This window comes from Cherax quadricarinatus, chromosome 76 (genome assembly GCF_038502225.1).
Source record: "Cherax quadricarinatus isolate ZL_2023a chromosome 76, ASM3850222v1, whole genome shotgun sequence".
NCBI lineage: Eukaryota > Metazoa > Arthropoda > Malacostraca > Decapoda > Parastacidae > Cherax > Cherax quadricarinatus.
Window position 1 is genome coordinate 3159365 of NC_091367.1, and position 27696 is coordinate 3187060.

At 46.0% G+C, this 27696-nt stretch overlaps 1 long non-coding RNA gene across 1 annotated transcript; it reads left to right on the forward strand.

Annotated features, from left to right (window-relative positions):
* Positions 1–167: 167 nt before the first annotated feature.
* Positions 168–26592, forward strand: LOC138854961 (uncharacterized). Its single transcript, XR_011394134.1, has 3 exons — positions 168–507; positions 8367–8441; positions 25167–26592. It is a non-coding gene; the product is annotated as an uncharacterized lncRNA (long non-coding RNA).
* The last annotated feature ends 1104 nt before the right edge of the window (positions 26593–27696 follow it).

The following is a 27696-nucleotide window of genomic DNA, read 5'->3' on the forward strand; positions in this document are numbered from 1 at the left end:
AATGTTTATCTGAAATTGTGTGTGTGACTTCAGTGACATTTAAAAGATGTTCTGTGACATGAGAACTAATATTTTCTATTATTTCCTTATATTCTGTAAGGAAATGAATAAAGTGAAGATGTTATAATTTAGAGGAAATTAATATTTCATTAATGAAAATGTAGTACACATCTGAAAATGTTATTAAATTAATTGAAAAGATGTATTGGGAGACAAAAAATGGGGGAGAGCAACAAAAATGGCTGACTAATAGAGAATGGACTGGGAATTTGAGGAGAATTAATCTCATTTAATCTAAGCTGATAGAAATAGTATTGGCAAATATAGTGACATATATAATAAGTGAATTTAATGTGTATCCAGAAGCGCTCAGATACAAAGTGAAACTATGAAAATAAGGATGATATGAATGAAAAACATGAGCTGTTGCTGGGGAATCTACATTGCCTATCACAAGAATCAACTATATAATGTACACCTCCCAGTGTGAATTAAATCTCACTACAGGTAATGTATCTATTGGCCAGTAGTAGTTTACTGTCCTGTGAGGGAAGCTTATAATATATCAAGATCATAGTTTGCTAAGATATATTTCCCTTTTTTTTTAATTGAAACTATGTAACCTATATATGTATAATTATTGGAACTGTTATATACATAAGATACCAACAAATTATACAAAAAATTTTAAGTCCAATAATTAATCCTGAATATATATACATTCTAAGACCAGATTTAATACAGCCAGTGTTACTGGCTTGGAGGATTTCCTTTAATAAATTTAAGAACTGTATGTTACATAATTTAAGGTGCAGATGTATAAGTTTGTGAGGTGAGGTGGACAGGGAAGGTGGACAGTGACGGTGGACAGGGAAGGTGGACAGTGAAGGTGGACAGTGAAGGTGGACAGTGAAGGTGGACAGGGAAGGTGGACAGGGAAGGTGGACAGTGAAGGTGGACAGGGAAGGTGGACAGGGAAGGTGGACAGTGAAGGTGGACAGTGAAGGTGGACAGGGAAGGTGGACAGTGAAGGTGGACAGGGAAGGTGGACAGGGAAGGTGGACAGGGAAGGTGGACAGTGAAGGTGGACAGTGAAGGTGGACAGGGAAGGTGGACAGTGACGGTGGACAGGGAAGGTGGACAGGGAAGGTGGACAGTGACGGTGGACAGGGAAGGTGGACAGTGACGGTGGACAGTGAAGGTGGACAGTGATGGACAGGGAAGGTGGACAGTGGCGGTGGAGAGTGACGGTGGACAGTGAAGGTGGACAGGGAAGGTGGACAGTGACGGTGGACAGTGACGGTGGACAGTGAAGGTGGACAGTGACGGTGGACAGTGAAGGTGGACAGGGAAGGTGGACAGGGAAGGTGGACAGTGAAGGTGGACAGTGAAGGTGGACAGGGAAGGTTGACAGGGAAGGTGGACAGTGAAGGTGGACAGGGAAGGTGGACAGTGAAGGTGGACAGGGAAGGTGGACAGTGAAGGTGGACAGTGAATTTGGACAGGGAAGGTGGACACTGAAGGCTGGACAGGGAAGGTGGACAGGGAAGGCTGGACAGGGAAGGTGGACAGGGAACGCTGGACAGGGAAGGTGGACAGGTAAGGTGGACAGGGAAGATGGACGGGGAAGGTGGACAGGGAAGGTGGACAGGGAAGGTGGACAGTGAAGGTGGACAGTGAAGATGGACAGGGAAGGTGGACAGTGAAGGTGGACAGTGAAGGCTGGACAGTGAAGGTGGACAGTGAAGGTGGACAGGGAAGGTGGACAGGGAAGGTGGACAGTGAAGGTGGACAGGGAAGGTAGACAGTGAAGGTGGACAGGGAAGGTCGACAGGAACGGTGGACAGTGAAGGTGGACAGTGAAGGCTGGACAGGGAAGGTGGACAGGGAAGGTGGACAGGGAAGGTGGACAGTGAAGGTGGACAGTGAAGATGGACAGGGAAGGTGGACAGTGAAGGTGGACAGTGAAGGCTGGACAGTGAAGGTGGACAGTGAAGGTGGACAGTGAAGGTGGACAGGGAAGGTGGACAGGGAAGATGGACAGTGAAGGTGGACAGGGAAGGTAGACAGTGAAGGTGGACAGGGAAGGTCGACAGGGACGGTGGACAGTGAAGGCTGGACAGGGAAGGTGGACAGTGAAGGTGGACAGTGAGGGTGGACAGGGAAGGTGGACAGGGAAGGCTGGACAGGGAAGGTGGACAGGGAAGGCTGGCCAGAGAAGGTGGACAGTGAAGATTGACAGGGAAGGTGGACAGTGAAGGTGGACAGTGAAGGTGGACAGGGTAGGTGGACAGAGAAGGTGGACAGTGAAGGTGGACAGTGAAGGCTGGACAGGGAAGGTGGACAGGGAAGGCTGGACAGTGAAGGTGGACAGGGAAGGTGGACAGTGAAGGTGGACAGTGAAGGTGGACAGTGAAGGTGGACAGTGAAGGCTGGACAGGGAAGGTGGACAGGGAAGGTGGACAGGGAAGATGGACAGTGAAGGTGGACAGGGAAGGTAGACAGTGAAGGTGGACAGGGAAGGTCGACAGGGACGGTGGACAGTGAAGGCTGGACAGGGAAGGTGGACAGTGAAGGTGGACAGTGAGGGTGGACAGGGAAGGTGGACAGGGAAGGCTGGACAGGGAAGGTGGACAGGGAAGGCTGGCCAGAGAAGGTGGACAGTGAAGATTGACAGGGAAGGTGGACAGTGAAGGTGGACAGTGAAGGTGGACAGGGTAGGTGGACAGAGAAGGTGGACAGTGAAGGTGGACAGTGAAGGCTGGACAGGGAAGGTGGACAGGGAAGGCTGGACAGTGAAGGTGGACAGGGAAGGTGGACAGTGAAGGTGGACAGTGAAGGTGGACAGTGAAGGTGGACAGTGAAGGCTGGACAGGGAAGGTGGACAGGGAAGGTGGACAGTGAAGGTGGACAGTGAAGGTGGACAGTGGTGGTGGACAGTGATGGTGGACAGTGCAGGTGGACAGGGAAGGTGGACAGTGAAGGTGGACAGTGAAGGTGGACAGTGATGGTGAACAGTGAAGGTGGACAGTGAAGGTGGACAGTGATGGTGGACAGTGAAGGTGGACAGGGAAGGTGGACAGTGAAGGTGGACAGTGAAGGTGGACAGGGAAGGTGGACAGTGAAGGTGGACAGTGAAGGTGGACAGTGAAGGTGGACAGTGAAGGTGGACGGAAGGTGGACAGTGAAGGTGGACAGTGAAGGTGGACAGTGAAGTTGGACAGTGAAGGTGGACAGTGAAGGTGGACGGAAGGTGGACAGTGAAGGTGGACAGTGAAGGTGGGCATGGAAGATGGACAGTGAAGGTGGACGGAAGGTGGACAGTGAAGGTGGACAGTGAAGATGGACGGAAAGTGGACAGGGAAGGTGGACAGTGAAGGTGGACAGTGAAGGTGTACAGTGAAGGTGGGCAGGGAAGATGGACAGTGAAGGTGGACAGTGAAGGTGGACAGTGAAGGTGGACAGGGAAGGTGGACAGTGAAGGTGGACAGTGAAGGTGGACAGGGAAGGTGGACAGTGAAGGTGGACAGTGAAGGTGGACAGGGAAGGTGGACAGTGAAGGTGGACAGTGAAGGTGTACAGTGAAGGTGGGCAGGGAAGATGGACAGTGAAGGTGGACAGTGAAGGTGGACAGTGAAGGTGGACAAGGAAGGTCGACAGGGACGGTGGACAGTGAAGGTGGACAGTGAAGGCTGGACAGGGAAGGTGGACAGTGAAGGTGGACAGTGAAGGTGGACAGGGAAGGTGGACAGGGAAGGCTGGAAAGGGAAGGTGGACAGGGAAGGCTGGACAGGGAAGGCTGAACAGGGAAGGCTGGACAGGGAAGATGGACAGTGAAGGTGGACAGTGAAGGTGGACAGTGAAGGTGGACAGTGAAGGTGGAAAGTGAAGGTGGACAGGGAAGGTGGACAGAGAAGGTGGACAGTGAAGGTGGACAGTGAAGGTGGACAGGGAAGGTAGACAGTGAAGGTGGACAGTGAAGGTGGACAGTGAAGGTGGACTGGGAAGGTGGACTGGGAAGGTGGACAGGGAAGGTGGACAATGAAGGTAGACAGGGAAGGTGGACAGTGAAGATGGACAGGGAAGGTGGACAGGGAAGGTGAACAGGGAAGGCTGGACTGGGAAGGTGGACAGGGAAGCTGGACAGGGAAGCTGGACAGTGAAGGTGGACAGTGAAGGTGGATAGGGAAGGTGGACAGGGAAGGCTGGACAGGGAAGGTGGACAGGGAAGGTGGACAGGGAAGGCTGGACAGGGAAGGTGGACAGGGAAGGTGGACAGGGAAGGCTGGACAGGGAAGGTGGACAGTGAAGGTGGACAGTGAAGGTGGACAGTGAAGGTGGACAGGGAAGGTGGACAGGGAAGGTGGACAGTGAAGGTGGACAGGGAAGGTGGACAATGAAGGTGGACAGGGAAGGCTGGACAGGGAAGGTGGACAGGGAAGGCTGGACAGGGAAGGTGGAGAGGGGAGGCTGGACAGGGAAGGTGGACAGGGAAGGTGGACAGGGAAGGTTGGACAGGGAAGGTGGACAGGGAAGGTGGACAGGGAAGGCTGGACAGGGAATGTGGACAGGGAAGGCTGGACAGGGAAGGTGGACAGGGAAGGTGGACTGGGAAGGCTGGACAGGGAAGGCTGGACAGGGAAGGTGGACAGGGAAGGTGGACAGGGAAGGCTGGACAGGGAAGGTGGACAGAGAAGGCTGGACAGGGAAGGTGGACAGGGAAGGTGGACAGGGAAGGCTGGACAGGGAAGGCTGGACAGGGAAGGTGGAAAGGGAAGGTGGACAGGGAAGGCTGGACAGGGAAGGTGGACAGGGAAGGCTGGACAGGGAAGGCTGGACAGGGAAGGCTGGACAGGGAAGGTGGACAGGGAAGGCTGGACAGGGAAGGTGGACAGGGAAGGCTGAACAGGGAAGGTGGACAGGGAAGGCTGGACAGGGAAGGTGGACAGGGAAGGCTGGACAGGGAAGGCTGGACAGGGAAGGCTGGACAGGGAAGGTGCACAGGGAAGGCTGGACAGGGAAGGTAGACAGTGAAGGTGGACAGTGAAGGTGGACAGTGAAGGTGGACAGGGAAGGTGGACATGGAAGGTGGACAGTGAAGGTGGACAATGAAGGTAGACAGGGAAGGTGGACAGTGAAGATGGACAGGGAAGGTGGACAGGGAAGGTGAACAGGGAAGGCTGGACAGGGAAGGCTGGACAGGGAAGCTGGACAGGGAAGCTGGACAGTGAAGGTGGACAGTGGAGGTGGATAGGGAAGGCTGGACAGGGAAGTTGGACAGGGAAGGCTGGACAGGGAAGGTGGACAGGGAAGGTGGACAGGGAAGGCTGGACAGGGAAGGTGGACAGGGAAGGTGGACAGGGAAGGCTGGACAGGGAAGGTGGACAGTGAAGGTGGACAGTGAAGGTGGACAGTGAAGGTGGACAGGGAAGGTGGACAGGGAAGGTGAACAGGGAAGGTGGACAATGAAGGTGGACAGGGAAGGCTGGACAGGGAAGGTGGACAGGGAAGGCTGGACAGGGAAGGTGGAGAGGGGAGGCTGGACAGGGAAGGTGGACAGGGAAGGTGGACAGGGAAGGCTGGACAGGGAAGGTGGACAGGGAAGGCTGGACAGGGAAGGTGGACAGGGAAGGTGGACAGGGAAGGTGGACAGGGAAGGCTGGACAGGGAAGGCTGGACAGGGAAGGTGGACAGGGAAGGTGGACAGGGAAGGCTGGACAGGGAAGGTGGACAGGGAAGGCTGGACAGGGAAGGTGGACAGGGAAGGTGGACAGGGAAGGCTGGACAGGGAAGGCTGGACAGGGAAGGCTGGACAGGGAAGGTGGACAGGGAAGGTGGACAGGGAAGGCTGGACAGGGAAGGTGGACAGGGAAGGCTGGACAGGGAAGGTGGACAGGGAAGGCTGGACAGAGAAGGTGGACAGGGAAGGCTGGACAGGGAAGGCTGGACAGGGAAGGTGGACAGGGAAGGCTGAACAGGGAAGGTGGACAGGGAAGGCTGGACAGGGAAGGTGGACAGGGAAGGCTGGACAGGGAAGGCTGGACAGGGAAGGTGGACAGGGAAGGCTGGACAGGGAAGGTGGACAGGGAAGGCTGGACAGGGAAGGTGGACAGGGAAGGCTGGACAGGGAAGGCTGGACAGGGAAGGTGGACAGGGAAGGCTGAACAGGGAAGGTGGACAGGGAAGGCTGGACAGGGAAGGTGGACAGGGAAGGCTGGACAGGGAAGGCTGGACAGGGAAGGTGGACAGGGAAGGCTGGACAGGGAAGGTGGACAGGGAAGGCTGGACAGGGAAGGTGGACAGGGAAGGCTGGACAGGGAAGGCTGGACAGGGAAGGTGGACAGGGAAGGCTGGACAGGGAAGGTGGACAGGGAAGGCTGGACAGGGAAGGTGGACAGGGAAGGTGGACAGGGAAGGCTGGACAGGGAAGGTGGACAGGGAAGGTGGACAGGGAAGGCTGGACAGGGAAGGTGGACAGGGAAGGCTGGACAGGGAAGGTGGACAGGGAAGGCTGGACAGGGAAGGCTGGACAGGGAAGGTGGACAGGGAAGGTGGACAGGGAAGGCTGGACAGGGAAGGAAGGACAGTAATGTGACCCACTCGTGTTAAAGTCTCATCTGTTAGTGTCAACTGTTTTATACATGCCAGAGTTCTCCCCAGTTATGTGTGTGTGAAATGTTAATTCAGGATTGTACCTGTGAAATTCACCCACATAAGCCAGAGTTTAAGACATACTCTGAGATAATCGCAAAATTTATTCCTGGAGTTTACCTGGAGAGAGTTCCGGGGGTTAACGCCCCCGCGGCCCGGTCTGTGACCAGGCCTCCTGGTGGATCAGAGCCTGGTCAACCAGGTTGTTGCTGCTGGCTGCACGCAAACCAACGTACGAGCCACAGCCCGGCTGGTCAGGAACCGACTTTAGGTGCTTGTCCAGTGCCAGCTTGAAGACTGCCAGGGGTCTGTTGGTAATCCCCCTTATGTATGCTGGGAGGCAGTTGAACAGTCTCGGGCCCCTGACACTTATTGTATGGTCTCTTAACGTGCTAGTGACACCCGTGTGACTATCCCAATTAATTTCCCTGATAACTACAACAGAACACACAGGACCCCAATGGAAATAAGTCACTTTGTCTGACCTTTTTGGGTTATCCCAGGTAATTTACACATATGTTACTTTGTACAATAATGTGTGTCAATGTATTTATGTGTACCTGTACTTAAATCGTAGGTTTAGTGCTTCATTTTTAATTATAATAATAATGTACCCAAATAAATGCAACGCATGTAAAGGCCTTAAGATCCGCTGGAATTTATTGCCTGAACCAGTAAAAGGTCCCCTGTCTGCCAATCAGTTTAGAGCTAGATAAGATAAGATAAGATTTCGTTCGGATTTTTAACCCCGGAGGGTTAGCCACCCAGGATAACCCAAGAAAGTCAGTGCGTCATCGAGGACTGTCTAACTTATTTTCATTGGGGTCCTTAATCTTGTCCCCCAGGATGCGACCCACACCAGTCGACTGACACCCAGGTACCTATTTGCTGCTAGGTGAACAGGACAACAGGTGTAAGGAAACGTGTCGAAATGTTTCCACCCGCCGGGAATCGAACCCGGGCCCTCCGTGTGTGAAGCGGAAGCTTTAGCCACCAGGCCACCGGGCCCTGTTATTAGTAAGTTTATTTAGGCACAGGTACACATCAGTACAGTTATCATATATAGTGTAAGTTATCTAGGATAACCCCCCAAAAAAAGTCAAAGTGACTTATTTCCATTGGGGTTCTTGAAATGTTTTATTTAAACTTTAAATGTTAAAACGGCTGAGGAATTCAACTGTGTGAAAATCAATTGCAATAAAAGGATATATACTAATCACCTCATCACTAAATCATCACTGCTATAACAAAATGTAAATACATAATTCATTACCTTTGTAAATTGTCCAGCAATCAAAACTTCACAGCCCAGTCACTGGGCCTATTATGTACCTCTGTAATCTTTTGTTTACCACCCACACCATGGGTATGGGAGTGCATAATAAACATGTTAAACTAACTATACCAAACAAAGCCAGCTCAAACAACTCTATCCCTGTTCTTCCGGTCTTCCTCAAACTCTCATAGAAAATAAATTACTCATCTTGTTCCATTATAATCCTACTGAAACCTGATAAACTTCCTGTTTCTTCACCATTCATGTCTAGTTCATAAGTAGTCTGTAAGCCTTAGGATTAATCTGCCTGAAATGCACTGCATTCTCGTTTATTTCTTTTGTGGTTAACAATATTTTATTGCATGTAAACTACAATTTGTATATTGCAGAGAAGAAATAAAGTTGTATTGTGTAATTGCCCTCTGATTATCTTCCCCAGGATGCCACCCACAACAGGTGGTCAGTGAAGAGGAAGGGCCAGGAGCTGTGACTCGACCCCTGCAACCACAGCTAGGTGAGTACACAGGTACCTACTTACTGACAGGTGAACAGGTGCAAATAAATCTTCTCTAGGTAACCTAAGTAGGCTTCTTGAGTGTTGAGCTAAAGTTCCTGGATTTCGTGAAGACATTGATCTTCATCTTCTGGACCTATTGGGATGATAAAGCTATAACTTGTATAATAATAATAATAATAATAATAATAATAATAATAATAATAATAATAATAATAATAATAATAATAATAATAATAATATCTTTATTTCTACAAGTACATGTACAAGGTATACAGACCATAGCTGACATCAATGACATACTACTATATATAAAACCACTTGTTATGCAGAGCATTTCGGGCAAATTAGGTCAGTTTTGTCCCAGGATGCGACCCACACCAGTCAACTAACTCCCAGGTACCCATTTTAGTGATGGGTGAACATAGACAACCAGTGTAAAGAAACACGCCCAATGTTTCTACCCTCGCAGGGAACTGAACCCAGACATGCGTTGTGTGAAGCGAGAGCTTTAGTCACCAGGCCACAGGGCACCGTGGCCTGGTGCCCCGTGCCCTGGCGCCCCTCTTGAGGAAGTTAAACTCCTGCTCTTCTGCCTCTTAATTAAGGGGCTTAAAGTGTGAATTGAGATGGGCTAAGGTTATAGAATACAGGGATATACCTTTCAGATCACTGAAGTAGAGGGGGCCGGGGTTATAGAATTGAGGGATATTATAATATATCTTTCAGATCACTGAAGTAGAGGGGGCCGGGGTTATAGAATTGAGGGATATTATAATATACCTTTCAGATCACTGAAGTAGAGGGGGCCGGGGTTACGAGATATGGGGATACAACTCTTGGATAGCGCAGGGACCGTGTTGCTTGCAACGTTGTTCTGGAAGTTTCTAGCAGTTGAAAACTGATGCAATGCCACCTTGCCTGAACCTCACCAGCACCTTCATAATAATAATATATTTTCATTACTACCAGTACATGTACAAGGTATACAGACCATAGCTGACATCAATAAGATACTGCTATATAGAAAGTCCCTCGTTATGCTGAGCATTTCCCGCAAATTAGGTCAGTTTTGTCCCAGGATGCGACCCACACCAGTCCACTAACTTCCAGGTTCCCCTTTTATTGATGAGAAACATAGACAGACCAGAGGCCTAGCTTCTCCCTACGAGCCCCGTGAGGGCGGGGGATGTGGCTCCAGGCAGACATCAACCAAATCTTTCAGTGGGCTGCATAAAACAATATGAAGTTCAACGATGAGAAATTTCAATTACTCAGATATGGTAAACATGAGGAAATTAAATCTTCATCAGAGTACAAAACAAATTCTGGCCACAAAATAGAGCGAAACACCAACGTCAAAGACCTGGGAGTGATCATGTCGGAGGATCTCACCTTCAAGGACCATAACATTGTATCAATCGCATCTGCTAGAAAAATGACAGGATGGATAATGAGAACCTTCAAAACTAGGGAGGCCAAGCCCATGATGACACTCTTCAGGTCACTTGTTCTATCTAGGCTGGAATATTGCTGCACACTAACAGCACCTTTCAAGGCAGGTGAAATTGCCGACCTAGAAAATGTACAGAGAACTTTCACGGCGCGCATAACGGAGATAAAACACTTCAATTATTGGGAGCGCTTGAGGTTCCTAAACCTGTATTCCCTGGAACGCAGGAGGGAGAGATACATGATTATATACACCTGGAAAATCCTAGAGGGACTAGTACCGAACTTGCACACGAAAATCACTCGCTACGAAAGCAAAAGACTTGGCAGACGATGTAACATCTCCCCAATGAAAAGCAGGGGTGTCACTAGCACGTTAAGAGACCATACAATAAGTGTCAGGGGCCCGAGACTGTTCAACTGCCTCCCAGCACACATAAGGGGGATTACCAACAGACCCCTGGCAGTCTTCAAGCTGGCACTGGACAAGCACCTAAAGTCAGTTCCGGATCAGCCGGGCTGTAGCTCGTATGTTGGTTTGCGTGCAGCCAGCAGCAGCAGCCTGGTTGATCAGGCTCTGATCCACCAGGAGGCCTGGTCTCAGACCGGGCCGCGGGGGCGTTGACCCCCGGAACTCTCTCCAGGTAAACTCCAGGTAGTGTACCTCCTCCCATGGGAGACTTAGGTCTCGGGATACTCCCCAGATAGGGAGCCAAGGCCGGGTCACCACTACTTGGAAAAGACCCGGGCCGGGAGAATACCGGCGAATAAGAAAAAAAAACCATAGACAACCGGTATAAAGAAACACGCCCAATGTTTCTACCCTCGCTGGGAATCGAACCCAGACACTCGCCATGTAAAGCGAGAGCTTTAGCCTGACCCTCGCCTGCACCTCGTCCTCTAACAGGTGGCATCTTGACAAAAACATTGTACATACAATAGCTTCACAATGCCTAGCCCGATTGAACTCTGATTTTACCTATGTTGTGAGAGAATTGAATTCCAGCTTCTGGGCCTCTTGAGGATGCTGGGTTACAGCTCTTGGCCCCATTAGTGAGATTTAGCCTCTAGCTCCTAGGTATTTTGAGGGTGTTGAGCTACAGTTCCTCAGCCCCATGGCAGTTATCAGTCACAACTCCAGGGACTCTCGAGAAAAGGATGGAGAGACAGACAGAAAGACAGTGACAATTCAAATTCAAATTCAAATTCAATTCAAAGTTTATTCTCTGTAAGGATTACAATGCTGAGTTTACAGAAATTTGGTTATTGTTTGGTTTACATGTAGTAAAATTGAGATTACAGAGTGTACCACTAGAACGCTTAGCATGGCTAGGCATTTCGGGCATATTTAGTTTTATTCTTAAATGTAAAATATTACAAATTATGAGGTAAGTTGGTATTATGGCTAAGTGACTAAATACTATTTTGTGAGTTTAGCAATGTGAATGCTTTTGTTTTGGCACAGTATATAGTTTCAGTATTGGAGTATCACAGGATTCATTATTTTAAGACTGAGATTAATATTTCTGTTTATGGTCAAATGAGTGAGCGAGTGTAAGTGTGAACCACCAGGTGGTATTCGTGTAGTTAGTTGACGGGGTGTATCAGGGAGATAAGATGTTTTCTAATGGTAGTTTTGAAGGTGATGAATGTGTCTGCAGTTCTAGAGTTCTCAGGTAGGGTATTCCAGATTTTAGGGCCTTTGACATACATTGAATTTTTGTAAAGGTTTAGTCGGACACGGGGAATGTCGTAGAGATGTTTGTTTCTGGTGTTATGCCTGTGGGTTCTGTCACAAGCATAACAATGAGAGAGAGAGAGAGAGAGAGAGAGAGAGAGAGAGAGAGAGAGAGAGAGAGAGAGAGAGAGAGAGAGAGAGAGAGAGAGAGAGAGAGAGTAAAAGTAACCTAGTAACCAACAAGAAGTCATGACCCACATTTTACAATTCCAACCTCGCTTTCTGTCCAGTCGGAAACTTAAATATATATATTGGTCATTCATTTGCGATCATTATCATGGGATCTATATTTTAATATTCGTGCGCTTAGCTCCTTGTACCGTAATTGTTCTAGTGTTGCACGGTACAGCTGAGTAGAGCACAGTGCAGCTCACTTTAGCTGAGTAGAGCACAGTGCAGCTCACTTTAGCTGAGTAGAGCACAGTGCAGCTCACAACAACTGAGTAGAGCACAGTGCAGCTCACAACAGCTGAGTAGAGCACAGTGCAGCTCACTTTAGCTGAGTAGAGCACAGTGCAGCTCACTTTAGCTGAGTAGAGCACAGTGCAGCTCACTTTAGCTGAGTAGAGCACAGTAAAGTTCACTTTAGCTGAGTAGAGCACAGTGCAGCTCACTTTAGCTGAGTAGAGCACAGTGCAGCTCACAACAGCTGAGTAGAGCACAGTGCAGCTCACTTTAGCTGAGTAGAGCACAGTGCAGCTCACAACAGCTGAGTAGAGCACAGTGCAGCTCACTTTAGCTGAGTAGAGCACAGTGAAGTTCACTTTAGCTGAGTAGAGCACAGTGCACTTCACTTTAGCTGAGTAGAGCACAGTGAAGTTCACTTTAGCTGAGTAGAGCACAGTGCACTTCACTTTAGCTGAGTAGAGCACAGTGAAGTTCACTTTAGCTGAGTAGAGCACAGTGAAGTTCACTTTAGCTGAGTAGAGCACAGTGAAGTTCACTTTAGCTGAGTAGAGCACGGTGAAGTTCACTTTAGCTGAGTAGAGCACAGTGAAGTTCACTTTAGCTGAGTAGAGCACAGTGTAGCTCACTTTAGCTGAGTAGAGCACAGTGAAGTTCACTTTAGCTGAGTAGAGCACAGTGAAGTTCACTTTAGCTGAGTAGAGCACGGTGTAGCTCACTTTAGCTGAGTAGAGCACAGTGTAGCTCACTTTAGCTGAGTAGAGCACAGTGAAGTTCACTTTAGCTGAGTAGAGCACAGTGTAGCTCACTTTAGCTGAGTAGAGCACAGTGAAGTTCACTTTAGCTGAGTAGAGCACAGTGAAGTTCACTTTAGCTGAGTAGAGCACAGTGCACTTCACTTTAGCTAAGTAGAGCACAGTGAAGTTCACTTTAGCTGAATAGAGCACAGTGAAGTTCACTTTAGCTGAGTAGAGCACAGTGAAGTTCACTTTAGCTGAGTAGAGCACAGTGAAGTTCACTTTAGTTGAGTAGAGCACAGTGAAGTTCACTTTAGCTGAGTAGAGCACAGTGCACTTCACTTAAGCTGAGTAGAGCACAGTGCACTTCACTTTAGCTGAGTAGAGCACAGTGTAGCTCACTTTAGCTGAGTAGAGAACAGTGAAGTTCACTTTAACTGAGTAGAGCACAGTGTAGCTCACTTTAGCTGAGTAGAGCACAGTGAAGTTCACTTTAGCTGAGTAGAGCACAGTGTAGCTCACTTTAGCTGAGTAGAGCACAGTGAAGTTCACTTTAGCTGAGTAGAGCACAGTGCACTTCACTTTAGCTGAGTAGAGCACAGTGAAGTTCACTTTAGCTGAGTAGAGCACACTGCACTTCACTTTAGCTGAATAGAGCACAGTGAAGTTCACTTTAGCTGAGTAGAGCACAGTGCAGCTCACTTCAGCTGAGTAGAGCACAGTGCAGCTCACAACAACTGAGTAGAGCACAGTGCAGCTGAGTAGAGCACATTGCAGCTGAGTAGAGCACAGTGCAGCTGAGTAGAGCATAGTGCAGCTGAATAGAGCACAGTGCAGCTGAGTAGAGCACAGTGCAGCTGAGTAGAGCACAGTGCAGCTCACAACAGCTGAGTAGAACACAGTGCAGCTCACAACAGCTGAGTAGAGCACAGTGCAGCTCACAACAGCTGAGTAGAGCACAGTGCAGCTCACAACAGCTGAGTAGAGCACAGTGCAGCTCACAACAGCTGAGTAGAGCACAGTGCAGCTCACAACAGCTGAGTAGAGCACAGTGCAGCTCACAACAGCTGAGTAGAGCACAGTGCAGCTCACAACAGCAAGGAGAATATTTGGCAGCTCGACTGTTTTGGCAAACCAGAAAAGGTCGGAGTGTATTGGTGCGTTGCTATATTAAGACGTAGCTATATTCAATGTATTGACTAACATAGTAACCGACTGTTATGTTGTACAGAGAAACACAAGAATGAAGGAGCACTGCAGGAGGTCTACTGGCCCACGGCAAACGAACAAATCTGTGACAGTTTAGGTTAGCTGGTTGTTGAATGGAGTTTATTTAGGTACAGGTACACATAAGTCTGACTTTTTTTTTTTTTTGGGGGGGGGGTATCCTAGGCATTTTACATTATGTATGATATTTGTTCTTATGAGCATCTGTGCCTAAATAAACTTACTCATTTACACTTAAAATACTTAATAACATATGTGTAAAGTGCCTAGGATAACCCCCCCAAAAATCAAAGGGACGTATTTCCATTGGGTTTAATCATTAAGGTTACATAGCAATATTTTAGCCACCCTGAAGGCATTTTATATATATATATATATATATATAATAGGATAGGATAACCCCGGGTGTCGAAAATAAATTTCATTGCCATATGGTTGGTATACTCAAAGTGTATTATAAAATATTGCTGATGTTCATTCAGGTTTATTCATCATTTTTAATTGTCTAAACAGATTGCTAAAGCAAAAATACAAATATATAATCATGAGGTACTGTTCGTAATCATTACTAATCTGTATACAATGATCTGGAAAATATACAAAGAACTTTCACTGGACGTACTTACCTTTGTAAATTGTGAGTTCATTACCTTTGTAAATTGTGAATTCATTACCTCTGTAACTTGCTCAGCTATCAAAACTTTGAGGCCCAGTCCCTGGACCAATTATGTACCTCTGTAATCTTTTGACTACCGCCCACAGGATGGGTATGGGGTGCATAATAAACATATTAAACTAACTAACTAACTAACGTATAAGTACAATAAAGCACCTCACTTACTAGGAACAGTTGAAGTCCCTTGACCTGTACTCCTTGGAACGCAGGCGAGAAAGATACATCATAATATGCCCTTGGAAAGTCCTAAAGGGACTAGTCACAATTCTTCACACGGAAATTACTCCCTACAAAAGCAAAAAAGATTCGGCAGGCAGTACAACATCCCTCCAATGAAAAACATGGTCGCCACAAGTACGCTAAGAGACAGCACAATAAGTGTGAGGGGCCCAAGACTGTTCAACTGCCTCCCATCATACATAAGTGGAGATTACCAGCTGTCTTCAAGAAGGCGCTGGACAGGCATCTTAAGTTAGTACCTAACTGGCCGAGCTGTGGCTATTACATCGGTTTGCGTGCGGCCAGCAATAGTAGCCTGTAATAATGTTGGTAGAATTACCGACAATATGTAAAGTAAAAGGACACAAGTGCAACTAATGTGACATTTTATTGTGGCAACGTTTCGCTCTCCAGGAGCTTTATCAAGCCATTACAAACAATACATGGACACAGAGGGTATATAAAGGCTCAGAGTGAGGTGCAATACTACTGAGGTACCATGTCGATGTTCACTAGTGGTAGTGGTAGTAGTAGTAGTAGTAATAGTAGTAGTAGTAGTAGTAGTAGTAGTAGTAGTAGTAGTAGTAGTAGTAGTAGTAGTAGTGACAAAAGTAATACAATATGGTAGAGCAATTAATTCGTACATGAGTAAAAGCTTTTATATCCTTTTACTCATGTACGAATTAATTGCTCTACCATATTGTATTACTTTTGTCACTACTACTACTACTACTACTACTACTACTACTACTACTACTACTACTACTACTACTACCACTAGTGAACATCGACATGGTACCTCACTAGTATTGCACCTCACTCTGAGCCTTTATATACCCTCTGTGTCCATGTATTGTTTGTAATGGCTTGATAAAGCTCCTGGAGAGCGAAACGTTGCCACAATAAAATGTCACATTAGTTGCACTTGTGTCCTTTTGCTTTAAATAGTAGCCTGGTTTATCAGGCCCTGATCCACCACGAGGCCTGGTCACGGACCAGGCCTCTGGGGCGTTGACCCCTGAAACCCTCTCCAGGTACTTATTATTATTATTATTGTTATATTGTTGTTATTATCTTTATATCTACCAGTGGTACATGATACAACTAAGAGACTCAGGTGACACCATTGGGACTAGCTCCCTTAAGGTTTACTATACTAATAGCAGGAGTGTAAGAAATAAGATAGATGAGCTAAGATTAATTGCAAGTGCAGGAAACATAGATATTAATGCTATAACAGAGACCTGGCCCAATCTGAAAGATAGAGAGATGCCCTCTGAATGTCACATACAATGCTATAAATTATTCCACACTGACAGGGTCAACAGGAAAGGTGGTGGAGTAGCGATGTATGTCAAAGACAATTTAAATTGTTGTGTTAGACAAGATATTAAATTAGAAGCGTCAGCCACTGAACCTGTTTGGTTACAGCTTCTCGAGGGCCGAGGAAAACTAATTTTGGGTGTGATTTACAGGGCCCCAAATCTTGATAGGGAGTGCAGTAAACTTCTATGGGACGAAATTCGTAAGGCATCTACATACGAGAATGTTGTGCTAATGGGAGATTTCAACTATAGACAGATTGACTGGAGCAATTTGACAGGAAATTTAAAGTCAGGTGACTTTCTTGATACGATCCAGGATTGTTTTTTAAAACAGTTTGTGACAGAGCCAACTAGGGGAAATAACCTCCTTGACTTGGTTCTTGCCATTAGGGAAACACTAATTAATAATCTTGAGGTTAATGATGAGCTTGGGGAAAGTGATCACAAATCACTCAGTTTTAATATATCATGGAATTCCCCTAATAATAGCAATCAAGTCTCTGTCCCTGACTTCCGCTTGGCTGATTTCATAGGACTGAAAAATTACTTAGGTGGGCTGATAGGTAAGACACATATGCAACAGTTAGACAACTTTATTCCGAAACGTTTCGCCTACACAGTAGGCTTCTTCAGTCGAATACAGAAAGTAGGCAGGAACAGTAGAGATGCGAAGACGATGTAATCAGTCCATCACCCTTAAAGTCGTAGAATTTGAGGTTGTCAGTCCCTCGGCCTGGAGAAGTTCAGTTCCATAGTCAGGAACTATCTGAAGATCAAGCGACAGTGCGGAGACTTAAATACTGTCGGAAGGAGAGGTGCAGGGTAGTAGTAGTAGTAGTAATAGTAGTAGTGAGAGGCAACTGAGAGGTCATGTCCCTCTCAGATCCAACCCTTCTCACTTGAAAAGCTTGTTCAAGGTGTTTTCTGTACCAAGATGCCACGTGTTGCAGTGTCTGACAAGATGAACATCAAAATGGTATACAATACCGACAGGTTGTTAGGTAAGACACATATGCAACAGTTAGACAACTTTATTCCGAAACGTTTCGCCTACACAGTAGGCTTCTTCAGTCGAATACAGAAAGTAGGCAGGAACAGTAGAGATGCGAAGACGATGTAATCAGTCCATCACCCTTAAAGTCGTAGAATTTGAGGTTGTCAGTCCCTCGGCCTGGAGAAGTTCAGTTCCATAGTCAGGAACTATCTGAAGATCAAGCGACAGTGCGGAGACTTAAATACTGTCGGAAGGAGAGGTGCAGGGTAGTAGTAGTAGTAGTAATAGTAGTAGTGAGAGGCAACTGAGAGGTCATGTCCCTCTCAGATCCAACCCTTCTCACTTGAAAAGCTTGTTCAAGGTGTTTTCTGTACCAAGATGCCACGTGTTGCAGTGTCTGACAAGATGAACATCAAAATGGTATACAATACCGACAGGTTGTTAGGTAAGACACATATGCAACAGTTAGACAACTTTATTCCGAAACGTTTCGCCTACACAGTAGGCTTCTTCAGTCGAATACAGAAAGTAGGCAGGTATTGTCGGTATTGTATACCATTTTGATGTTCATCTTGTCAGACACTGCAACACGTGGCATCTTGGTACAGAAAACACCTTGAACAAGCTTTTCAAGTGAGAAGGGTTGGATCTGAGAGGGACATGACCTCTCAGTTGCCTCTCACTACTACTATTACTACTACTACTACTACCCTGCACCTCTCCTTCCGACAGTATTTAAGTCTCCGCACTGTCGCTTGATCTTCAGATAGTTCCTGACTATGGAACTGAACTTCTCCAGGCCGAGGGACTGACAACCTCAAATTCTACGACTTTAAGGGTGATGGACTGATTACATCGTCTTCGCATCTCTACTGTTCCTGCCTACTTTCTGTATTCGACTGAAGAAGCCTACTGTGTAGGCGAAACGTTTCGGAATAAAGTTGTCTAACTGTTGCATATGTGTCTTACCTAACAACCTGTCGGTATTGTATACCATTTTGATGTTCATTAGGTGGGCTGAACTGGAATGACCTGACTAAGGGTCAGGTAGGTGGTGATGGTTGCCGATATGACGCTTTCCAGGGCATAGTTCTAGCTGCTCAGTCAAATTATGTTCCAAATAGGGAAATCAGATCAAACAAAAATGATCCTAAATGGATGAACAATAGATTAAAATATCTAATTGGTCAAAAGAGAGGCATATATAGGCAAATCAAAAGAGGAGAGGGGCAATTAAGAAATCGATATATTCAGTTAAAGAGAGAAATAAAAAAAGGAATTAGAAAAGCAAAAAGAGATTATGAGGTTAAAGTTGCAAGAGATTCGAAGACTAACCCAAAAGGATTCTTTCAGGTATACAGAAGTAAGATCAGGGACAAGATAGGCCCACTCAAAAGTTCCTCGGGTCAGCTCACTGACAGTGATAAGGAAATGTGTAGAAGTTTTAACACATACTTCCTCTCAGTTTTTACACAGGAGGATACCAGCGATATTCCAGAAATGATAAATTATGTGGAACAGGACGATAATAAACTGTGCACGATTAGGGTCACAAGTGACATGGTCCTTAGGCAAATAGATAAATTAAAACCTAACAAATCCCCAGGCCCTGATGAACTCTATGCAAGGATTCTAAAGGAATGTAAAAAGGAGCTTAGCAAACCTTTGGCTAATCTTTTCAACATATCACTACAAACTGGCATGGTGCCAGATAAGTGGAAAATGGCAAATGTGATACCTATTTTCAAAGCAGGTGACAGGTCCTTAGCTTCGAACTATAGACCAATAAGCCTAACCTCCATAGTGGGAAAATTTATGAAATCAATAATTGCCGAGGCAGTTCGTAGCCACCTTGAAAAGCATAAATTAATCAACGAATCTCAGCATGGTTTTACAAAGGGGCGTTCCTGCCTTACGAATTTATTAACTTTTTTCACTAAGGTATTTGAGGAGGTAGATCATGGTAATGAATATGATATTGTGAATATGGACTTCAGTAAGGCTTTTGACAGGGTCCCACATCAGAGACTATTGAGGAAAATTAAGGCACATGGAATAGGAGAAATTTTTTCCTGGATAGAGGCATGGTTGACAAATAGGCAGCAGAGAGTTTGCATAAATGGGGAGAAATCAGAGTGGGGAAGCGTCACGAGCGGTGTTCCACAGGGGTCAGTGTTGGGCCCCCTGCTGTTCACAGTATACATAAACGACATAGATGAGGGCATAAAGAGCGACATCAGCAAGTTTGCCGATGACACCAAAATAGGCCGTCGAATTCATTCTGAAGAGGACATTAGAGCACTCCAGGAAGATTTGAGTAGACTGATGCAGTGGTCGGAGAGGTGGCAGATGCAGTTTAATATAGACAAATGCAAAGTTCTAAATGTTGGACAGGACAATAACCATGCCACATATAAACTAAATAATGTAGATCTTAATATTAAGGATTGCGAAAAAGATTTAGGAGTTCTGGTTAGCAGTAATCTGAAACCAAGACAACAGTGCATAAGTGTTCGCAATAAAGCTAATAGAATCCTTGGCTTCATATCAAGAAGCATAAATAATAGGAGTCCTCAGGTTGTTCTTCAACTCTATACATCCTTGGTTAGGCCTCATTTAGATTATGCTGCACAGTTTTGGTCACCGTATTACAGAAAGAATATAAATGCTCTGGAAAATGTACAAAGGAGGATGACAAAGTTGATCCCATGTATCAGAAACCTTCCCTATGAGGATAGACTAAGGGCCCTGAATCTGCACTCTCTAGAAAGACGTAGAATTAGGGGGGATATGATTGAGGTGTATAAATGGAAGACAGGAATAAATAAAGGGGGTGTAAATAGTGTGCTGAAAATATCTAGCCTAGACAGGACTCGCGGCATTGGTTTTAAGTTAGAAAAATTCAGATTCAGGAAGGATATAGGAAAGTACTGGTTTTGTAATAGATAAATAACAAAAAGGCACAATACCGTGACTGGAACGATACACAAATAACCCGCACATAAAAGACAGAAGCTTACGTCGTCGTAAGCTTCTGTCTTTTATGTGCGGGTTATTTGTGTATTTGTAATAGAGTTGTGGATGAGTGGAACAAACTCCCAAGTACAGTCATAGAGGCCAGAACGTTGTGTAGCTTTAAAAATAGGTTGGATAAATACATGAGTGGGTGTGGGTGGGTGTGAGTTGGACCTGATTAGCTTGTGCTACCAGGACGGTTGCCGTGTTCCTCCCTTAAGTCAAGGTGACCTGACCTGACTATGTTGGGTGCATTGGCTTAAGCCGGTAGGAGACTTGGACCTGCCTCGCATGGGCCAGTAGGCCTGCTGCAGTGTTCCTTCGTTCTTATGTTCTTATGTTCTTACTATATAAAAAGTCCCCGTCAATGCAAATCATTTCTGGTAACTTAGGTTAACCTTGTTCCCCAGGATGCCACCTACGACAGTCGACTAACACTTGTTTAGCTATGACTATGATAATAGTACACAATACCGACAAGTTGATAAGTAAGACATATGCTACAGTTACGTATCTTAATTCCGAAACGTTTCGCCTACACAGTAGGCTTCTTCAGTCGAGTACAGAGGAGGCAGTAGAGATGTCAAGACTATGTAATCAGTCCATCACCCTTGAAGATATAGCTTTGAGGAGGTCAGTCCCTCAGTCTGGCTCTGATATTCATTAATATCTTTATTTATTACAAGTACAAGGTATACAGACCATAGCTGACATCAATGACATACTATATAGAAAGCTGCTTGTTATGCTGAACATTTCCCGCAAATTAGGTCAGTTTTGTAGCCACAGCCACTCAAGAGGGAGAGGTTTTTTAGTGCCAGGAAGGAAAAAAAACTGGCAGGAAATGGCAGAAATCGTACACCAAATCCAGTCATTCCTGGAGTGGAACCACAGTCGATGGCCTCCACTCCAAACCAACAGATACAGATACTAATACCGGAAAAAAATCATCCCCCCCAGTACCAACAATACCACCAGTCCGATGACATTCTTCTTTGCAAATATACAGGGTCTAAAGCCAGCAACAAACAATAAAATACCTTTCATCCATGGACTGCTTGCAGAGGCAAAGGCAATGTTCGCGGCTCTCACTGAGACCCACATAAAGGATCACTTGGACAACGAAATATGGATCCCAGGTTACAACCTATACAGATGTGACAGAGTGAACAGGAAAAAGGGGGGGGTTGGCCTGTACATTGCAGAGTCACTTGTTTGCACAGAACTGCTTAACGCCTCAAATGATGTAGTGGAAGTTTTAGCAGTAAAGGTCGAGAACCAAAACCTAGTCATTGTGGTAGTCTACAAGCCTCCGGATGCAACATCCCAGCAATTCCAGGAACAGCTGTTAAAAATTGATCACTGTCTGGAAAATCTTCCAGCTCCTGCACCCAACATCTTGCTCCTGGGGGATTTCAACTTAAGGTACCTAAAATGGAGGAATATAGCAAATAATATTGTTGCAGTAATAACACCAGGAGGCAGCTCTGATGAAAACTCACACTCACACGAGCTTTTAAATCTCTGCACAAAATTCAATTTAAACCAGCAAATAATAGAGCCTACTAGACTGGAGAATACACTAGACCTCATCTTCACTAACAATGATGATCTGATAAGAAATGTCACCATATCAAAAACAATATACTCAGATCACAACATAATTGAGGTTCAGACATGTATGCGTGGAGCCCCAGACCGACATAATGAGATTAGTCACGAGGGAGCATTCACCAAATTCAACTTCAATAACAAAAACAAAGTGGGACCAAGTAAACCAAGTCCTAACCGATATAAGCTGGGAAGATATACTAAGCAACACAGACCCCAACTTATGCCTAGAACAGATTAACTTGGTGGCACTCGATGTATGCACAAGGCTTATTCCTCTAAGAAAAAGGAGTAGATGTAAAATAGAAAGAGACAGGCGCCCCCTTTACAGGCGACGGAAAAGAATAACAGAGCGGCTAAAAGAGGTCAATATATCTGAAATGCGTAGGGAGACACTGGTCAGAGAAATAGCAAGCATCGAACTTAAGCTAAAAGAATCCTTTAGGAGTCAGGAATCGCGGGAAGAACTAAAAGCCATAAATGAAATCGAAAGAAACCCAAAGTATTTCTTCTCCTATGCCAAATCAAAGTCGAGAACAACGTCCAGTATTGGGCCCCTACTTAAACAAGATGGGTCCTACACAGATGACAGCAAGGAAATGAGTGAGCTACTCAAGTCCCAATATGACTCAGTTTTTAGCAAGCCGCTAACCAGACTGAGAGTCGAAGATCAAAATTATTTTTTTATGAGAGAGCCACAGAATTTGGTTAACACAAGCCTATCCGATGTTATCCTGACGCCAAATGACTTCGAACAGGCGATAAATGACATGCCCATGCACTCTGCCCCAGGGCCAGACTCATGGAACTCCGTGTTCATCAAGAACTGCAAGAAGCCCCTATCATGAGCCTTTTCCATCCTATGGAGAGGGAGCATGGACACGGGGGTCGTCCCACAGTTACTAAAAACAACAGACATAGCCCCACTCCACAAAGGGGGCAGTAAAGCAACAGCAAAGAACTACAGACCGATAGCACTAACATCCCATATCATAAAAATCTTTGAAAGGGTCCTAAGAAGCAAGATCACCACCCATCTAGAAACCCATCAGTTACACAACCCAGGGCAACATGGGTTTAGAACAGGTCGCTCCTGTCTGTCTCAACTATTGGATCACTACGACAAGGTCCTAGATGCACTAGAAGACAAAAAGAATGCATTGTAATATATACAGACTTTGCAAAAGCCTTCGACAAGTGTGACCATGGCGTAATAGCGCACAAAATGCGTGCTAAAGGAATAACAGGAAAAGTCGGTCGATGGATCTATAATTTCCTCACTAACAGAACACAGAGAGTAGTCGTCAACAGAGTAAAGTCCGAGGCAGCTACGGTGAAAAGCTCTGTTCCACCAGGCACAGTAGTCGCTCCCATCTTGTTCCTTATCCTCATATCCGACGTAGACAAGGTTGTCAGCCACAGCACCGTGTCTTCCTTTGCAGATGACACCCGAATCTGCATGACAGTGTCTTCCATTGCAGACACTGCAAGGCTCCAGGCGGACATCAACCAAATCTTTCAGTGGGCTGCAGAAAACAATATGAAGTTCAACGATGAGAAATTTCAATTACTCAGATATGGTAAACACGAGGAAATTAAATCTTCATCAGAGTACAAAACAAATTCTGGCCACAAAATAGAGCGAAACACCAACGTCAAAGACCTGGGGGTGATCATGTCAGAGGATCTCACCTTCAAGGACCATAACAATGTATCAATCGCATCTGCTAGAAAAATGACAGGATGGATAATGAGAACCTTCAAAACTAGGGAGGCCAAGCCCATGATGACACTCTTCAGGTCACTTGTTCTATCTAGGCTGGAATATTGCTGCACACTAACAGCACCTTTCAAGGCAGGTGAAATTGCTGACCTAGAAAATGTACAGAGAACCTTCACGGCGCGCATAACGGAGATAAAACACCTCAGTTACTGGGAGCGCTTGAGGTTCCTAAACCTGTATTCCCTGGAATGCAGGCGGGAGAGATACATGATTATATACACCTGGAAAATCCTAGAGGGACTAGTACCGAACTTGCACACGAAAATCACTCACTACGAAAGCAAAAGACTTGGCAGACGATGTAACATCTCCCCAATGAAAAGCAGGGGTGTCACTAGCACGTTAAGAGACCATACAATAAGTGTCAGGGGCCCAAGACTGTTCAACTGCCTCCCAGCATACATAAGGGGGATTACCAACAGACCCCTGGCAGTCTTCAAGCTGGCACTGGACAAGCACCTAAAGTCGGTTCCTGACCAGCCGGGCTGTGGCTCGTACGTTAGTTTACATGCAGCCAGCAGTAACAGCCTGGTTGATCAGGCTCTGATCCACCAGGAGGCCTGGTCACAGACCGGGCCGCGGGGGCGTTGACCCCCGGAACTCTCTCCAGGTAAACTCTCCAGGGTGAGGCAAGTCTTAGTTGAAGTCTTAGTCTTAGCTTGTCCCAGGATGCGACCCACACCAGTCCACTAACACCCAGGTACCTATTTTACTGATGGGGAACATAGCCAACCAGTGTAAGGAAACACGCCTAATATTTCAGCTTCTGAATAGCAGTCAAGGAGTTACACTGACATTCATTGTGATGAAGTCAGCTCCTGCATGACTAAGGTCAAGTGCCTGCTGATACACTTTGTGATGTCGGCTTCTGCATGAGAAAATTCATGTAGCTCCTGATGCAGACTATGAAGAAAAACAGTCTCTCCAGGCTGAGGGAGACACTACGTCCTCAGGGCTGATGGACTGATTACATCATCTTGACATCTCTGCTGCCTCCTCTGTACTCGACTGAAGAAGCCAACTATGTAGGCGAAACATTTCGTAATAAAGATTCCTAACTGTTGCACATGTGTCTTATCAACTCGTTTAGCTATCAGGGTGTATAATAAAAATATTAAACAGACTGACATCCAGGTTCCTACGTCTAGGTGTACAGTGGCAGCAGGTGTAAGTAAACATGTTCTTCCTCGAATTAATCCTCACGGAGGGGGATGATAAAGCTGATCCCATCTGTCAAAAATCTTTCCTACGGAAATAAGTTTAAGGCCCTGAATTTGCACACTCCAGAAAAGTGGAGAATTAGGAGGGAGGGAAGAGTATGAGTGAAGTGTGTACATGGAAAACCGAGATAGGATATAACTAACATGCTTAAAATATATAACCAAAACAGGACTCTCAGTAATGGATTTAGTATAATTAATGAGCATAAATATGCATGCAATAGGATAATCTTAGAAACTGGTGCTTGTTGATTGAACGCTGCAGATTACTCGATGGATTGAAACAAAGTACATATGATCATAACGGAACCAAATATCTACAGATGCCGTTTTTGGGAATGGTCTCTTCTTGCTGCAACAAGCACAATCACACAGAAAGCAGGAAGCTATTAGTATCGCCTCCACACTGGCAACATGACATCAGTCAGGCATCTCCCCGCTCAACGCCGGACACGGTAGTGAGAGGCCACTAGCCACAAGACCTAACTTATACTCAGGTTTTTTTTTCCATATTGTTTAAGGTCGTCTTTACGTACCCTTTGTGTAAGTTTTTATAGGCACAGATATGTATAAGTAGTATAAGTACAATTATCATACATAGTGTAAATTGCCTCGGGTAACCCAACAAAGTCAAAGTGACTTATTTCCATTTGGGTTTTTGTAACATCTTATTATTTAAACCTTAAAAGTTAAAAGTTAGCTGTACGTACCCTTTATGTTTAAAGTTTGTATATATTCTGGTAAGTGTATATATTATGGTAACTGTATATTATGGTAAGTATGTATATTATGGTAAGTATAGTCTTCTTGATGTGTGAGTAATGATGGCAACGGTGAACACGTAGGGGAATATATATATCAATTCATTTACCCTTTGAGTTTTAGTCTCAGTGTGACCTGTATTCGGAATTCAAGTGTTTTCGATTGGTGAAAAGGTTACCGTGCAGGCTTAATGACCCTGGTTTAGTCGACAGGATTTATACCACATTAACCAACTCTGTGCTGTGACTCAACCCCTGCCTAAATGCTGTCAACAAAATATTCGCCTGGCGACCAGTAAAAAGAAGCAAAGAAATTCCCAGGGTATGTGAATACGTCCGTCTCTAATCCATCCTCCCTTCCGAGAGATTATTACCTGTTTTTAACCTAGTAATGGGAGGCCATCACACATATTCCCCCCACCTTGCCTGCAGGCCACAGGTGCTGGTCAGAGTCACTCCGGCACTCATGCGTCAGCCGAGTCTGAGTTGACCTTGGAGAGAGATGCTGCTTGTTGAGTTGTGAGACCAGCAATGTCGAGAACACTGGGATGACGATACCAGCTACACATCACTTTTTTTTATAGCTAAGCTTCTGCAGCTCACCACCATCAGAAGACATGCCTCGCCCACGTCGTGGGTTGTACAAGGACCCCTGTGGATGCCACTTTGACATTTTGGGTTATCCTAGGTAATTTATACATATGCTACTAAAGGACCCCAATGGTAATAAGTCACTTTGTCTGACTTTTTGGGTTATTCCAGGTTCTCTACACATATGCTGCTGTGTATGATAATTTATGTAACTGTATTTGTGTATACCTGAATAAACTCACTAGTCACACAGCTAGACTCCGGCCATGTGAACAAAGTATTGTGTACCCTGATGATGAATGTGCAGGTTCGAATCCTGCTGTGGACCGAGATAATGTTTGCAAATAATTTCGCCCGTTTGGAAATTGTTAAGCATATGTTACTATTTATGATTTAGAAAGACACGTGAGCGAACACTACGACATATTTATTAGAAAACGTTTTGGTCGTGAAGTGATCAAGGTCCCAGGACCGAAACGTGTTCTGATATATATGTCCTAGTGTTTGCTCACGTGTCTTTCTAAACCAATTTGTTGGTATTTAATACCAAGGTTTATACCACTATATATGATAATTTGTGTAACTGTGAGTGTACCTGTACAAATAAACTTACTTAATCATAGGTAATGTACACTACGTATGATAATTGCACTTCTGTGTATCTGTGTATAAATAAGCTTATTAATTTACTGACATCACTACGGCCGCTGGATGGCAGTCATCCACGACCTGAGTCCCGCAGGATGGCAGTCATCCACGACCTGGGTCCGGCAGGATGGCAGTCATCCACGATCTGGGTCCCGCAGGATGGCAATCATCCACGATCTGGGTCCCGCAGGATGGCAATCATCCACGATCTGGGTCCCGCAGGATGGCAGTCATCCACGACCTGAGTCCCGCTGGATGGCAGTCATCCACGACCTGAGTCCCGCAGGATGGCAGTCATCCACGACCTGAGTCCCGCTGGATGGCAGTCATCCACGACCTGAGTCCCGCTGGATGGCAGTCATCCACGACCTGAGTCCCGCTGGATGGCAGTCATCCACGACCTGAGTCCCGCTGGATGGCAGTCATCCACGACCTGAGTCCTGCAGGATGGCAGTCATCCACGACCTGAGTCCCGCTGGATGGCAGTCATCCACGACCTGGGTCCCGCAGGATGACAGTCATCCACGACCTGAGTCCCGCTGGATGGCAGTCATCCACGACCTGAGTCCCGCAGGATGGCAATCATCCACGACCTGGGTCCCGCAGGATGACAATCATCCACGATCTGGGTCCCGCAGGATGACAATCATCCACGACCCGGGTCCCGCAGGATGACAATCATCCACGACCCGGGTCCCGCAGGATGACAATCATCCACGACCCGGGTCCCGCAGGATGACAATCATCCACGACCCGGGTCCCGCAGGATGACAATCATCCACGACCCGGATCCGGTCATAGGTATGGAGTAACCTGGGGTTTTCCCTGTACCATTACCATGCCATCCATTCTT